At 43.1% G+C, this 15,154-nt stretch overlaps 1 long non-coding RNA gene across 1 annotated transcript; it reads left to right on the forward strand.

Annotated features, from left to right (window-relative positions):
* Nucleotides 1-156: 156 nt before the first annotated feature.
* Nucleotides 157-12,380, forward strand: LOC146894421 (uncharacterized). Its single transcript, XR_015002483.2, has 3 exons — nt 157-326; nt 9,795-9,903; nt 11,001-12,380. It is a non-coding gene; the product is annotated as an uncharacterized LOC146894421 (long non-coding RNA).
* Nucleotides 12,381-15,154: the final 2,774 nt, after the last annotated feature.

Genomic DNA, 15,154 nt, shown 5'->3' on the forward strand with positions numbered 1-15,154 from the left:
CGCCTCCCGGCCGCCCTTCCCCCCCAACTCCGCGGGCAGGGCCCGCTACGCATGGCATTGTGGGAGATGTAGTCGGGGCTTTCGGAGAGGCGACACGCGCTCTTAGCCCAGGGGCTGCGGGTGACGCCGTTGCTTGGCAACCAAGAGGCGCCGCAGACTAGAAAAGACGCAGCGTCCTGACCTGGAACTGGAGTCTCCGCGTCCTACTACCGACCTTCCACCAGAAAAATAACCCTCCAGATGCTGTTGGCTGACGCTGGACATCCTACTGGTACAGAGTGCAAGTGTGCCCCTTGTTCCTGAAGGCCCTTACACAATGCAGAAGGGTAAGAAAAATAAAAGGACTAAAGATTAGTAGAAACAAAGTATTCTTTCCTGAAGGTTTCTTAAGACCTGGCTCAGCAGTTCAGTTTGCTGAGAACCAGAATGCCAGAGTTCGATTCCCAGCTCCCACATCAAGAGGTTTCTAACCTCCCGGAACTCCAGTTCCAGGGGATTCCACCCTGTTCTGGCCTCTGCAGAGCAGCACATTCACACACAATTTCATAAATACAAATAAAGTATTTTTAAGATATTCTTTTCACATATGGTATAATTATGTATGCACACTGCAAATACAAGACAATTTGTACACAGACTATTATAATTAAGAAGAGTTCAACAAAGTTAATACTTTTTTATCAAAGATTTTCAGGTTTGGGAATGCAGCTCAGTGGTAGAACACTTGCTTAGCAAGCATATGACCCTAGATTAAATGCCCAACACACATAAAAAGCACACATTAAGAAATCAAATATAGGGCTAGAAAGATGGCTTAGTGGTTAAGAGCACTTGTTCTTGCAAACCACTCAGGTTCAGCCCCCATGGCCCACGTGGTGGCTCACAGCCATCTGTAACCCTAGTTCCAGATATCAGACTATTCTCTTCCGGCCTCACAAGGAATGCAGGCGGTACAATGATGTCCAGGCCGGCAAAAATCCCACGTTCATAAAATCTCTCTCTCTCTCTCTCTCTCTCTCTCTCTCTCTCTCTCTCTCTCTCTCTGACAGATACACACACACACCCCACAAAAAAATAATAAGAATAATCCAGAGGGTCTGGATATCAAAGCCAGCCTGGGAAAGACACAGTTTCAACAGCAGCAGACAAAAGGCAAGCCTTAGAGTGGAGTAGACCGCTGCAATATGCATAACCAAGAAAGGCCTTGCATTCAGACTATATAAAGAATTTTAAATTTTAATCACAAGAAAAAGATTTGAGGGGGGGAAAAAAGAGTTCAGTGGTACAATGCTAGCATGTGTGAGAATTAAATAGTCTGATCATCAACACCGCAGGAGCAGAGGAAGAGGGGAGGAGAAGGAAAGAGGGATTCAGATTGGCCCCTAACTAAGGAAAAAATCCAAATAACTGGTGTTCACTGTCATGAAAGGGGGTCAACCACATGTGAAAATGAGAAAAGTCAAATCATGGTGAGAAAACCCTACAACAGCTAAAACAAAACGGCTGACAATTTTAAGTGCTGACAAGTTCATAAGGGGTTTCTTGTATTTCATTGCAAGGAACTAAAATGCAGTGAGTTGGGGAAAGGAATGAACTGCAAGCAATAATACAGATGAACCTAAATGCATTGTGTTAGAAAAACGAGCCATCTGGGATTAAACAGATGGCTCAAGGTAAAAAGGTACTCACCTCCAAGCCTACAAGCCTGCCAGTCTCAGATAAGTCCCTCACGGTGTAAAGAGAGAATCAACCCTCACAAGTTGTCCTCCTCTGGCCTTCACACACCTGCTGCAGCTCATCCAAAACCACATCCTCACACACACCCACATCCCTACTAAATAAGTAAATGTTTAGAAAAAACTGTGAAGAAAAATAGAGGAAAACACACATGTAAGAGATAAAACAAAAGGAAACTCAAAGGCCAGGGCATGTGCCAGCCAGAAGAAAATGCACAGGCCTGCTGAGGGGACTTCAGTCCTCAGAGCCCACTGCAGAAGGAGAGGCCCTCTGCCCTCCAGTCATGCGCTGTGACACTCATGCTTACATTCACACACACACACACACACCATACTCACACAATAATAAATTGAATAAATCTGAATTTTTTAAAGTTTTTTTTTTAACAAAAACTCAGGAACTGGTTTCCATAGAGTGTGACAAACACAACCTGCAAAATCCCTATACAAGGGGAGCTAAGATTGGTAAGAGGCAGGCTAGAATTCTACACACCATCTATGTCTTGGTGTGGATACTGTAGGCTTTATAATTTGACAGACAATTATGTATTCATTTTTCCACATATATACTGTGCTTATCAAGTCGAAAATCAAAGATCATGGATCTTGAATCAGAGTCTTCACTGAACTGCAGGCCTAAAACTGTATGACTTTAAGCAAACTCCACAACCATGTAAACCTCAGCTTCCCATTTATAAAATATCAGCAATGGGACTGGAGAGATGGCTCAGAGGTTAAGAGAATTGGCTGCTCTTCTAAATTCAATTCCCAATCACCACATGGTGCTCACAACCATCTGGTGCCCTCTTCTGGAATGCAGGCATACATACCCACAGGACACTGTATACATAACAAATAAATAAACCTTGGAAAAAAATTTAAAAAAAATCAGTCATAAAAGCAAATCATAAGGATCCTGTGAATTAACTTGAGATCACGAGCTGATATGTATAAAGCATCTTCATAGCGCTCCTTGGAAATGTTGGCTACGTAGCATCCCGTCCACAAAGACACTATTGAAAGTAAGCCTGCAATGACTCCTTACTGTAGAAAGGGTGGAGGTGAAGGCGAACAGTCTCTGTAGCTGTCTGTATAGAAACAATCAACCTGGTAGGCAGGCATAGAGGAAAAGAAACAGCATCATTCATGTGTACATAATGGAGTAATCTGAATGTAGATTTTCTGTGTAGACTTCTCTAATGCTGCCAGCCACGTGTGACCCTTGAAGACTTGCAAGGTAGTTAGTCTAAAACAGAATGTGCTGTAACAGCAAGCTACCAAATACTGAAAATTTGCTATAGAAGAAAGAATGTAAACTATCACCTGGTGTTTCCAACTTTTGACTATAAATGTTAAATTGTGTGTGTGTGTGTGTGTGTGTGTGTGTTTAACTAAGTAGATATATTGATAAGATTCTGTTTGTTTTTTAAGAAAGGATTTTTCTGTGTAGCCCTGGATGTTCTGGAACTCACTCTGTAGATCAGGCTGGCTTTGAACTCAGAGATTTGACTGCCTCTGCCTCCTGAGTGCTGGAATTAAAGGCATGCACCACAACTACCTGACTAATTTATCTTTTTCTTTTTTGTGTTCACTATGCAATAAAACCTTTATCAACTTTTTTAAGGTTTATTTATTATAGTGTTCTGCCTGCGTGTATGCCTGCACACCAGAAGAAAGCACCAGATCTCATTATGAATGGTTGTAAACCACCATTTGTTTGCTGGGAATTGAACTCAGAACCTCTGGAAGAGCAGTCAATGCTCTTACCCTCTAAGTCATCTCTCCAATCCTTTTCTCAACATTTTTAACAAAGGTTCAGCTATTACTGAAATAAATAATTTCTAAACTTAAGTCAGGACAATTGACTATATTGTAGAGTAGATGCCACAGGGAATGCAGACTGATGAATTACTAGCCATCCCTCAGGGGGAGGACAAGTTGGAGTCAGCTTCGTAGATGTTGTAGCCAGAAAGAATATGACTATCTTCCAGCTGCTTGCCTGTAGAGATGAGCCTCTGCTGGTCCAGGGGGATGCTTTCTTTCTCCTGGCTCTTGGATCTTTGCCTTCAGATTGTTTTCAAACTCTCCCTGTTTAGCACTGGCTGGCATGGAACTCAAATAGACTCCTGAGAGATGTGATTGAGGCACATGCCACCACACCCAACAAGCCATCATGGTCTTGATAGTATCAAAGGGCTGCTTCCAAAACGATGACGGTCTTACCAGACAGACTCTAGAGTTGTACTTTCACCTTGCAACAGATGTGATGAAACTGCAAATCACCAATAGCATCAAAACACCAAGACACCAGCAACATAGCACCTGACAAAGCCATTGCAATTTACCAGCTTTTTTTTTTAAGGTTAAACTGCAGCTAAATGGCATATACCTAAAATCCCAGCATTTGGGAGGAGGATCAGGAGCTCAATGTCATTCTCAGTTACATATTGAGTTCAAAGCAATCTTAGGTACAGGAGATCCTGTCTCAAATATGTGTGTGATATCATATATATGATATACATACTATCATATATGTGTGCAGTATATATTTGTTATATACGGTATAGATATATAGTATTTAGCATATATAGTATATATAAACTAATACAAATTCTACAAGCAAAAGTAAAAATCAAAATGCAGTTTGCATTACATTTCTGTTGGACAATGTTGCTATAAAGATACGTGAAAAAACTAAAAATGTAGGTAATAACAAACTTTGTAGGACCTTATAATAATGTATAACCAAACCAAGCCTGTATATAGAATAAATAAGAACTATGTCAAGGGCTGGAGAGACGGCTCAGTGACCAGGAGAACTTCCTGCTCTTGCAGAAGATCCAGTTTCAATTGCAAGCACCCACATGGTGACTCACAGCCATCCACAACTCCGGCTCAACTCCAAGATGATGAGATCCAACATCTTCTGAACTCCATGGGCCCCAGGCACATACACATACTCAGACAAAACATTCAAACACATAAAATAAAATAAATCTTAAAAAAAAAGAACTACAATCATAAGTAACATATTCAAGGAAAAAATATTCAAGCATGTACCACACTAAGAAGAAAAATAGCTGTTGTGCACTGGTTATGAAAAATGTCAACTTAGCAAATTTCTATTCAATTTGAAGACTATTAAAAAGTATTAAAACGTTGGTTCTTACTTATCTGAAACTCTACTTTATTACCTAATATTTATGTACGTTAATTTCCTATATTTGTAAACTATGCCCCTTTGAATGAGAATGGCCCCTATAGGCTCATATGTTTGAATACTTGGTCCCCAGCTGGTACAACTGCTTGGTAAGGACTAAGAGGTATGACCCTGTTGGAGGAGATGGGGGTGGGCTGTAAGGTTTCAAAAGACTCACACCATCCTCAAGGTGTGTTCTTTGCCTCCTATTTGTAGTTCCAGATATGGGTTCTCAGCTGCCACTCCTTCACTCTACTCCCCCGCCCACCCCACCCCATAGTGGATACAAGCCCCTGGAACCACAAACCAAATTAAATATTTACCTTTAAAAGTTGCCTTGGTAATTGTGGTGTTTTGAGAATAGTCCCCATAAGTTCATGTGGTTGAGTATCTGGTCCTTAGCTGATGAAACTGATTGAGGAGGAGCTGGAAGTGAGGCCTTGTTAGAAGAGGCGTGTCACTGTAGACAGACTTTGAGGGTTTCCTGTTGGCTATCTCTCTGCTTCATGGTTGTTTCAGGATGCAAGTTCTCAGCTATTGCTCTAGCACCTTGTCTGCCTGCCTCCTGCCCTGCCCACTACCATGATGGTCATAGACTCACCTCTGAAACTATAAGCCCCAATAAACACTTCTTTCTGTAAGCTGTCTTGGTCATGGTGTCTCTTCACAGCAATATGAAAGTAACTAAGCCAGTCTTTAGTATTTAATGACAACAGTCAGAAACCCTGATTAAAGCTCAGCATGGTGGCACATGCCTTTAATTCCAGCACTCAGAGACCTAGGCAGAGCAGGCGGATCTCTGAGTTCAAGGCCAGCCTGGTCTGTTGAGTGAATTCCAGGATAGCCAGAGTTATGCAGAGAAATTCTGTCTGAAAAAACAAACAAACAAAAGAAACCCTGATTAAAACATAAGCAGTTCTGTTTTCAGGCAATAGTAGGAATTTTCAGTGACCACATGGGAAATGTATAAATTTTTCTCCAGACCCCAGTTCACTGATCTCTGGACACTGCATATACTTAATAAGTTCTGTTTGTCTCTGGAGGCTCCCTGGATTCTGTGTAAGGATTCACTGTGTGCTATTTTCTTTCTCTCTTTTTTCTCTGTGTATATCTCTGTGTAGGTATGTACACAGATCCCCCTGGAGCTGCAGTTACAGGTGTTTGCAAGTCACCCACATGAGTTCTGGAAATCAAACTGGGGTCTCTTGGAAGAGCAGTATGTGCTCTTAACTGCTGAACCATTTCTTCAGCCCTTACTACATGCAATTTTCTTTTTCTTTTCTTTCTTTTTTTCTTTCTTTCTTGTTTTTTTTTTTTTAAGACAGAGTTTCTCTGTGGCTTTGGAGCCTGTCCTAGAACTAGCTCTTGTAGACCAGGATTGTTAGCCTCCGCACTTTTCTGTGAATGCCCAGACCTCGAAACAGGCTTTCCTGACTTGAGTCCACAAGAATGGAGGACTGTCCTAAGGGTTTAAACACACAGACACAAAGAGACCTGCTCATTCACCAAAGAGCAAATGGCAACTTTATTAAACTCAAGCCGGGTATTTATATTAGTGGGCAAAGGGGGCAAAAGGGCAAGGCCCCCTCCCATCAGGAGCAGTGGGAGAGGATGACAGGCGCCTCAGGCAGAATCAGCTGCTGGAGGCAGGCGTGGCAGGCGTATAGGGCCGCAGCTGGAACCTTGTTCACAGGTGGAATTACCATAACAAAAGAGAGCCAAGTTCTTTCTAAGCTATACCCTCAGGCCAGTGCAGAGCAGAGAGGCCAGGGAGCCAGAGGTCAAACAGCCCTACAAATCGCCACGAAGAAAAGGGAAAAAGACCTGGGTACCTACACAGGATGACCTCAAACTAACAGAGATCCACCTGACTGTGCCTCCCAAGTGCTGGGATTAAAGGCGTGTGCCACCACCGCCCGGCAACACGCAATTTTCAATAGCCCCTGTCACCTCCATTCAGTCCTACAGCCTGATAGACAAAAAATAAATTACTTTGGAAGGTTCAAGAAATTAAAAATAATAATTTTTATCTTTTATTGCATTTTCAATTTAGAAACCATTTTCTTAGAAGTTGTGGATGCAATGCCAAACTCATTCCGCTCATCTGTCAAAGAGACACTAAAATCAAAAGGAATGCAATTAGCTGCTCGGGTGAATTTCATCAGAGTAGAAGGCATGCCTTTCCAGAATCCAAGATGGAAATCACAGCCAATTAGAATCGGAGCCCTGTTAGGGAGTGCCATCTTCCTCAGCGAGATGGCAAGGCTATCAATATCTCATTAGTAAGAAAAACAGCCACTCGTTTGTTTAATCATGTGATCTAAGGAAAAGCGCTAGGAAGAGGACTGGGAAAGGAGGGCAAGCAGGAGTTCCGCTCCCATTCTCGTTTATTTGTCTGGAATTGGGACAGGCTCTTGTGTAGCCCAAGTTGACCTCGAATTTGCTATGTAGCTGATGCTGACCCAAGAGTTGGGATTACGGGTATATACCAGCAGATTTTTGTTTGGTTTGGTACCAGGGACTAAATTCAGGGTTTCATGCATGCTAGGCAAGCCCTCAACCAACTGAGCTACATCCTTAGCCACTACTCTTGCTCCTAAGCAAAGCATGATGCTCAGGTCCTAGCTCTCAGATTCACAGATACCAGGCAAAGGACTTGGGATGAAACATGTAAGGCATCTATGGCTCGGTCCTGAAGGTGGCAGTGGCTCTTTATTAAAAGTTCTTTATTAAAAGTGGAGAGCCATGTAGCTGGAGATGTACTGAGAAGCCAGTGGGAAGGTCGGGCTATGAATGGTTGCACAGACCTGTAATCCAAGGACTCAGATGTCTGAGACAGGAAAATCACAAGTTTGAAAACTACCAGTGTTACAGAATAATTTCAAGGCTGTGGTGGTTTAAAAGAAAATGGCACCCAAAGGGAGTGGCACTATTAAGTGACCTTACTGGAGAAGGTGTGTCACTGTGGGAGTGGGCTTTGAGGTCTCTCAAGCTTCATTGTGACAGTCACAGCAAGTCAACTTCCTGTTGCCTCTGAGTCAAGATGTAGGACTCTCAACTCCAGCACCACATCTGCCTGCAGCAGCTGTACTCCCCATCCTGATGATAGTGGACTGAACCTCTGAAACTGTAAGCCAGCCACCTCAATTAAATGTTTTTATTTATAAGAGTAGCCGTGGTCATAATGTCTCTTCACAGCAATAAAAAATCCTAAGACAAAGGCCAACCTGAGGGATTTGGTAAGACCCTATTTCACAAAGAAAATTAAAAAGGACTGGGGCAACCACTCAGTGGTAGAGTACTTGTCTAGCATCTGCAAGGTCCTAGCTTCAATCCCTAGCACACACACACACACACACACACACACGCACACACACACACACGCACACACACGCACGCACACACACGCACGCACGCACACACACGCACACACACACACGCACACACACGCACGTGCACACACACACACACACACACACACACACACACACCACAGAAATGAAGTAAGACTCCCTGGACAAGGCCACTATTGAGAAGGCTGAAACCTGGATCACTGGGATGCAGGTCCAGTAAATATGTTCTGTTTTTCCTGTAGCGATTTCATCACAGCGGTGTGACAGACCAGAATGGGAGGGGCCTGGCCATGCCCTTTTTGAGAGACTTGGATTCTGAGAAGTACCTGTTAGCTATGAAAAAAACTATTAAAATAGATGTAGCTTTTACTATATTTTATAAATCCCAAGGATAGTTTGCAATTTATAATACAACTTATAAGGGCTGGAGATGTAGCTCGGTGGTTGAGAGCACATATTGCTCTTCCGGATGACCAGAGTTCAAGTCCCAGCACCCACATCAAATGGCTTACAACTACCTGTAATTCCAGCTCTAGGAAAATCTGATGCCTCTGACCTGCAAGAGGTCACATGCACAAGTCCCATCACACTCACACACACACACAATTTAAAAATAAAAAAAAATCTTTTATTAAGAAATCCCATGTGAATTCCTCCATTCCAATGCACTCCCCACTGTACTAGACTCTGTTAATCCTGAAGCAGAGTAGATAGTATTTCAGTAGAACAGATAGAGGCGGCCTTGAAACTCAAGTCCCTAAAGGCTCCACCTATTCCACCCACACACCACGTCAGAGGCTCTCTTGGATTCCCTAAAAATGAGAGGGAAGGAGGAAGGAGGAGAAGGAAAAAGGCTGGCAGGCATTAACTACACCGTCTCTCTTCATTTGGCTGGGGATAAACCGGATTCCGACTCTCAGTTTTCATACAAATAACTTTCTCTGTTCAAACACTGGATCGAGTGTTTCCAGAGCACCAACTGCCCAGCTTCATGCTGGTGCCGCAAGAACACATGGCCACCACAAACCCGCCCACACGGCGTGACTTTTCCAAGGAGGCCAAAATAACGTGCCCAACAAGAAAAGCATGTGACAAAAATACAAGACATTCTTAAGTGATGTAGTATTGATAATACCATAAAAATTCAAGGTTATGGAATATTTAAAACATAGTAGCAAGTGTTAGATAAAGTTCAATTAGAGCAAGAACACTGCTAAATCTGGGACTTACTGCTAGTTAATACGATTGCTGGGAACTTGTATCAGTCAGGGTTCTCCAGAGAAACAGAATTAATTTTGTTTTGTTATTGAGACATTTCTCTGTGTACCCTGGCTGTCCTGGAACTTGATCTGTAGATGAGGCAGACCTTGAACTCATATTTGCCTGCCTCTGCCTCCCAAGTGCTGGGATTAGAGGGGTGTGTTACCACTACCCAGTTAAAAGGAGGATTTATTAGAGTGACTCACAGGTTATGGTCCAATTATTCTAACAATGGCTGTCTCCCAGTGGAAAATACAAGGCTGGATGACTCTGCTGATCTTCAGTATACATCAGAATCCTGAAGAAGGTTCTAATACCAGTGAAGGAATTAAACTGCCAGCAAGAACGAGAGCAAGTAAGAAAAAATCATGTTTCTGTCTTCCATGTCCTTTTATAGACTGGCAGAAAGTATGGCCCAGATTAATGTGGATCTTCCCACCTCACAAGATCCAGATTTCAGATGATGTGTCTTTGCACCTCCAAAACTCATTTCAGTTTTAGTTAATTCCAGGTGTAGTCAAATTGACAACAAAAAAAATAGCCATCACAGGGCTGGAGAGACGACTCAGTGTTTAAGAGCATTGGCTGTTCTTCCAGAGGTCCTGAGTTCAATTCCCAGCAACCACATAATGGCTCGCAGCCATCTATAATGAGATCTGGTGCCCTCTTCTGGCCTGCAGTCACACAGGGAAGGAATGTTGTATACATAATAAATAAATAAATCTTTAAAAAAAATTAGCCGGGCTGGAGAGATGGCTCAGCGGTTAAAAGCATTGTCTGCTCTTCCAAAGGTCCTGAGTTCAATTCCCAGCAACCACATGGTGGCTCACAACCATTTGTAATGAGGTCTGGTGCCCTCTTCTGGCCTGGGACAGAATATTGTATACTAAATAAATAAATAAATATTTTAAAAAAATAGCCAACACAGAACTCATAATCAAAATGTTTTATGCAGTCTTTAGAAACTATAGGATCTCTAGAAATACATAGTGGCCTCATTTGGGGTTTTGGGAGGTTTTGGGTTTTGGTTTTGCTGTTGTTGTTGTTGTTGTTGTTGTTATTGTTGTTTTTGGTTTTTTTTTTGAGACAGGGTTTCTCTATAGCTTTGGAGCCTGTCCTAGAACTAGTTCTTGTAGACCAGGCTGACTTCGAATTCACAGAGATCCACCTGCCTCTGCCTCCCAAGTACTGGGATTAAAGGCGTGCACCATCACTGCCTAGCTAAATGAATTTTATTTTACTTTAAGATTTATTTATTATGTATACAGTGTTCTGAGTGCATGTATGTCTGCAGGCCAGAAGAGGGCACCACGTCTCATTATAGGTGGCTGTGAGCCACCATGTGGTTGCTGGGAATTGAACTCAGGACCTTTGGAAGAGCAACCAGTACTCTTAACCTCTAAGTCATTTCTCCAGCCCCCATGGCCTCATTTGTATACTTTTTTTTTGCAGCAATGCAATATTCTGAAAATATGTCTTACATTCTAAGAGACTGGAACTTTTGATGGACCTCATAGCCAACAACACACATAGAAGTCACTGAAGACAAGAATGTTCTCCTACTATTTACTCAAACTGTTTGTTTAGACAGTCCTTTGTTTTGTTTGTTTTAGTTTTTTTGTTTTTCGAGACAGGGTTTCTCTGTGTAGCTTTGGAGCCTGTCCTGGAACTTGCTCTGTAGACCAGGCTGGCCTTGAACTCACAGACATCTGCCTGCCTCTAATCCACACGCCCCTACTCTGGGACAGAACCATAGGACTGTAACAGAAGTCACCCCAAAATGTGGTTTACGACAGTGGCGCACAGGTGTACATGTGCTACGGTGTGCAGGTGTTGGTCAGAGGACAGTCTCGAGTGTCCTTCATCTCCTCCTGCCTCGTTTGATACAGCCCCTCTTGGATCATTCCTCACTTGCACGCAGGAGGCTGGCTGGGCCTCTCCTGTCCCCACCTCCCGTTCGGACAGAGGCGCACGGAGACTACAGACGTGAGATACCACATCCAGGTTTCTGTGTGTTCCAGACATCTGAACTCAGGCTCTCATGCTTGTGTGGCAAGTGCCTTTCCCACTGAGCATCTACCAACCCAGAATGCACTTCTTGCACTACATAAGCTTCTGTCGGGAGTCCTTGGGTGTGCTCTCATTTTTCGTACAAGCCTTATTTCAGCTGTAGGTTCTTTGTTTATGGGCTGTTGCTGTTGCTGTTGTTTGAGACAGGTCTCACTCACTGTATAGCCTTGGCTAGCCTGGAACTCACAATTAAGCCTTAGTGACCTGCTTAAAATAAATAATTGCACAGAATGCTTATATCTGATAAGTTACTCTATGGTTGCGATGGATTAAGACAAAATATTACCATTCTTTAATCATGTGTGAACTAACAGAGAACATGAATGAGCAAACATCTCTCATCCTGGCACATGTGATTGATCACCACTTCTTTGCGGGCTCTAGCACTAGCCTTATCAATTGTATCAGAGTCTAGGTAAGGCTCATTCACGTAAAACCCTGAGGTCAGGTGTGGTGGCTCACGCCTTTGATCCCAGCACTCTGGAGTCAGAAGCAGGAGAACCTCAGTAAAATAAAGCCCTGTGCGATGGCCTCTGCGTCCTCACGTCATCTAGTCAGTGTTCCCGTCTCTGCGAGTTTCCGATGATCTGGAATAGTAACACTGGGAAGGCCTGGCACCTCCGTTCTCAGACCACTGATTTTATTACCTTTAAAAAGTCTTTTATTGAGGCTGGAGAGATGGTGCAGAGGTTAAGAATATTGACTGCTCTTCCAAAGGCCCTGAATTCAATTCGCAGCAAGGACATGGTGGCTCACAACCATCTGTAACGAGATCTGGCGCCCTCTTTTGGCCTACAGGCAGGCAGAGCACTGGATACATAGTAAATAAATAAACTTAAAAAAAGAAAAAAAAAAGCCCGCTCTTGGAGAAACTTGGTGCTAGGGAAATTCCCAGGAATCCACAAGGAAGACCCCAGCTAAGACTCCTAGTGAAAAGGAAAAAAAGAAAAGATACCACCCTGAATGTTGGAATGAAAGGCATTAGAATAAGGGGGAGGAGGCCTTTTGTCCTGTGAAGCTCCTGGACAACCCCCTCCTTGGTATTTAGGTGAAAGGTCAAGAATTTGCCACTGAGCGCGCACTCTTAGCCTTATTTGAATTGACCAATGGAATGAATCCCCATAACCACGCTTTTCGCTTCTGTTCCCGCGCTTTTGCTCTCCTATAAAAACCCCTCACCCCAGCCTGACGAGCGCGCAAGTCTTCCGAGAGACCTTGTCGCCCCAGGTACCTGTGTATTCGAATAAACCTCTTGCTGTTTGCATCCGTAAGTGTGGCTTCGTCTGGCTCGTGGGTTCGGGGCCTCTCTCGCAAGGAAGACATCCCTCGGGGGTCTTTCATTAGCAGGAAAGGAAAGGGTGCCTGAACTGACTCTGCCCTGTAATCTGGTTGGTGACTACCCTAGCTCTCATCATATAGAACCAACAGACTCTAGACTGATAGCTGTAAAGCCTGCATGGGACAGAGCTGGGCCCTCTGCATGTGGGCAACAATTGTGTGGCTTGGTTTATTTGGCAGTGGGACCAGGATCTATCCCTGCTGCATGAGCTGACCTTTTGGAGCCCGTTCTTTGTGGTGGGATGCCTTGCTTGGACTTGATGCAGTGGGGAGGGGCTTGGTCCTGCCTCAACTTAGGGTGGCAAGCTTTGTTGACTACCTATGGGAGGCCTTACCTTTTCCAAGGGGTGGATCGGGAATGGGTTGGGGGGGGTAAGTGGAGAGGAGCAGGAAGAGGGGTGAGAAGGGAAACTGTGGTTAGTATATAATATAAGAAACATACATATTTTTTTAAAAAATCCTCTATTAAGGGCTGGAGAGATGGTCCAGTGGTTAAAAGCACATACTGCTCTTGCAGAAGTCCAGAGTCTGGTTCCCTGTACCCACACTGGGTAGCTTGCAACTGCCTGTAACTCCAGCTCCAGGGCATCTGATGACCTCATCTGGCCTCAGTGGACACCTGCACACCCTTGACATACATAGTACACACATACACACATATGCATGCATACATATACACACAGAAAGAAAGGCTGCTTTTTAAAAGATCTATATTCTCAGGGGCTGAAGAAATGGCTCAGTGGTTAAGAGCACTGACTGCTCTTCCAGAGGGCCCAGGTTCAATTCCCAGCACCCACATGGCAGCTCACAACGGTCTGTAACTCCAGAATCCAACACCCTTGCACAGACATACATGCAGGAAAAACACTAATGTGTACAAAATAAAAATAAACCATTAAAAAAATCTATATTCTCAAACATAAATTACAAATCTGGATTATGTTTCTTTCCCAATAGGAAGATAAAACAACAATAATAAGAAATGGTTTTAGATTTGCCCGAAAGGACTGGCTCTTAGTTATAGATCTCTGCATCATTAAACTAACTAAATAAATAACTGATCAGTTTCTGTGTGTTGAGTACCATTTGAGCATTTTGAATGTATTGCTTCTTTACAATAATCCTAAAATATTTTTATTTTCATTTTACACATGGGAAAGTTCAAACACTCAGAGATTAATCAAGTATCTTGCCCTGTATCCTAAGTGGTTGAGTTAGGATTTGGGTCCCAGGCCCTCTATTTAAGGATATGTCCCCTAATAGTTACTTGAAAGGCGCTGACAACCGAGTTCAAACATCTTTGTTCACAAAAGCATCTAAACATCCCTTAGACCTCAGCTGCCTGTGCGGCTTCCCAAGGCACTGGTCCTGAAAATAACAACAATGTTAAGCAGCACCAATGACAGAGCCTGACAGGGTCAGAAGGAAAATGTTTCTTCTGTGCACAAAAGCCTGAAAATCCCCATGATCCCATTCTCTCACACAACTGCTTTTACCGGGGTGAGAACCGCTGACCTAGAGTACGACCATTAGTAAGATGGCAACTGTTTAGATTTATTTAATGTGTATGATTGTTTTGACTCTATGCCGATACATGTATGAATGCTTTGATGGTGTGCATGTGTGTGCATCACGTGCCTGCCTGGTGCCCAGAGAAGTAAGAAAAGAGTTTCAGATCTCCTGGAACTGGAGTTATGGATGGTTGCCAGCCACCAGATGGATGCTGGAAACAGAGCCTGTGGCCTATGCCAGAGTAACAAATGCTCTTAACCACTAAGCCATCTCTCTGACACCACGTCATTGAATTTTCAATCACACCTGGGATTACTTAATATTTAATATTTTATATCTCTCCTTGGAACATTTGTCAACTTAAAAAAAACAGGATCATTAATTCTGTAGTTATCTTTTACTTTTTGCAAAGCCAGCTTAGTCAGCTGCCTACATGTAATTTACCAGACTTGAATTATTTAGTACATTTGCCTATATTTACCAGAGCTTAAAGCTATAGAAACATTGTTAGTAACTGTTTAAACTTCAACTTTTAAAATAAAGGCTTATTTTATTTATTTTTTAAATTTTATGTGAATGTTGTTTTGCCTGCAAGCCATATGTGTATCTATTGCCCGAAGAGGCCAGAAGAGGGCATCAGATCCCCTGAAACTGGAGTTACAGAAGGTAGATGCTGGGTATCAAAC

Source organism: Myodes glareolus, chromosome 6, assembly GCF_982192425.1.
Source record: "Myodes glareolus chromosome 6, mMyoGla1.1, whole genome shotgun sequence".
In the NCBI taxonomy this organism is placed as follows: Eukaryota; Metazoa; Chordata; class Mammalia; order Rodentia; family Cricetidae; genus Myodes; species Myodes glareolus.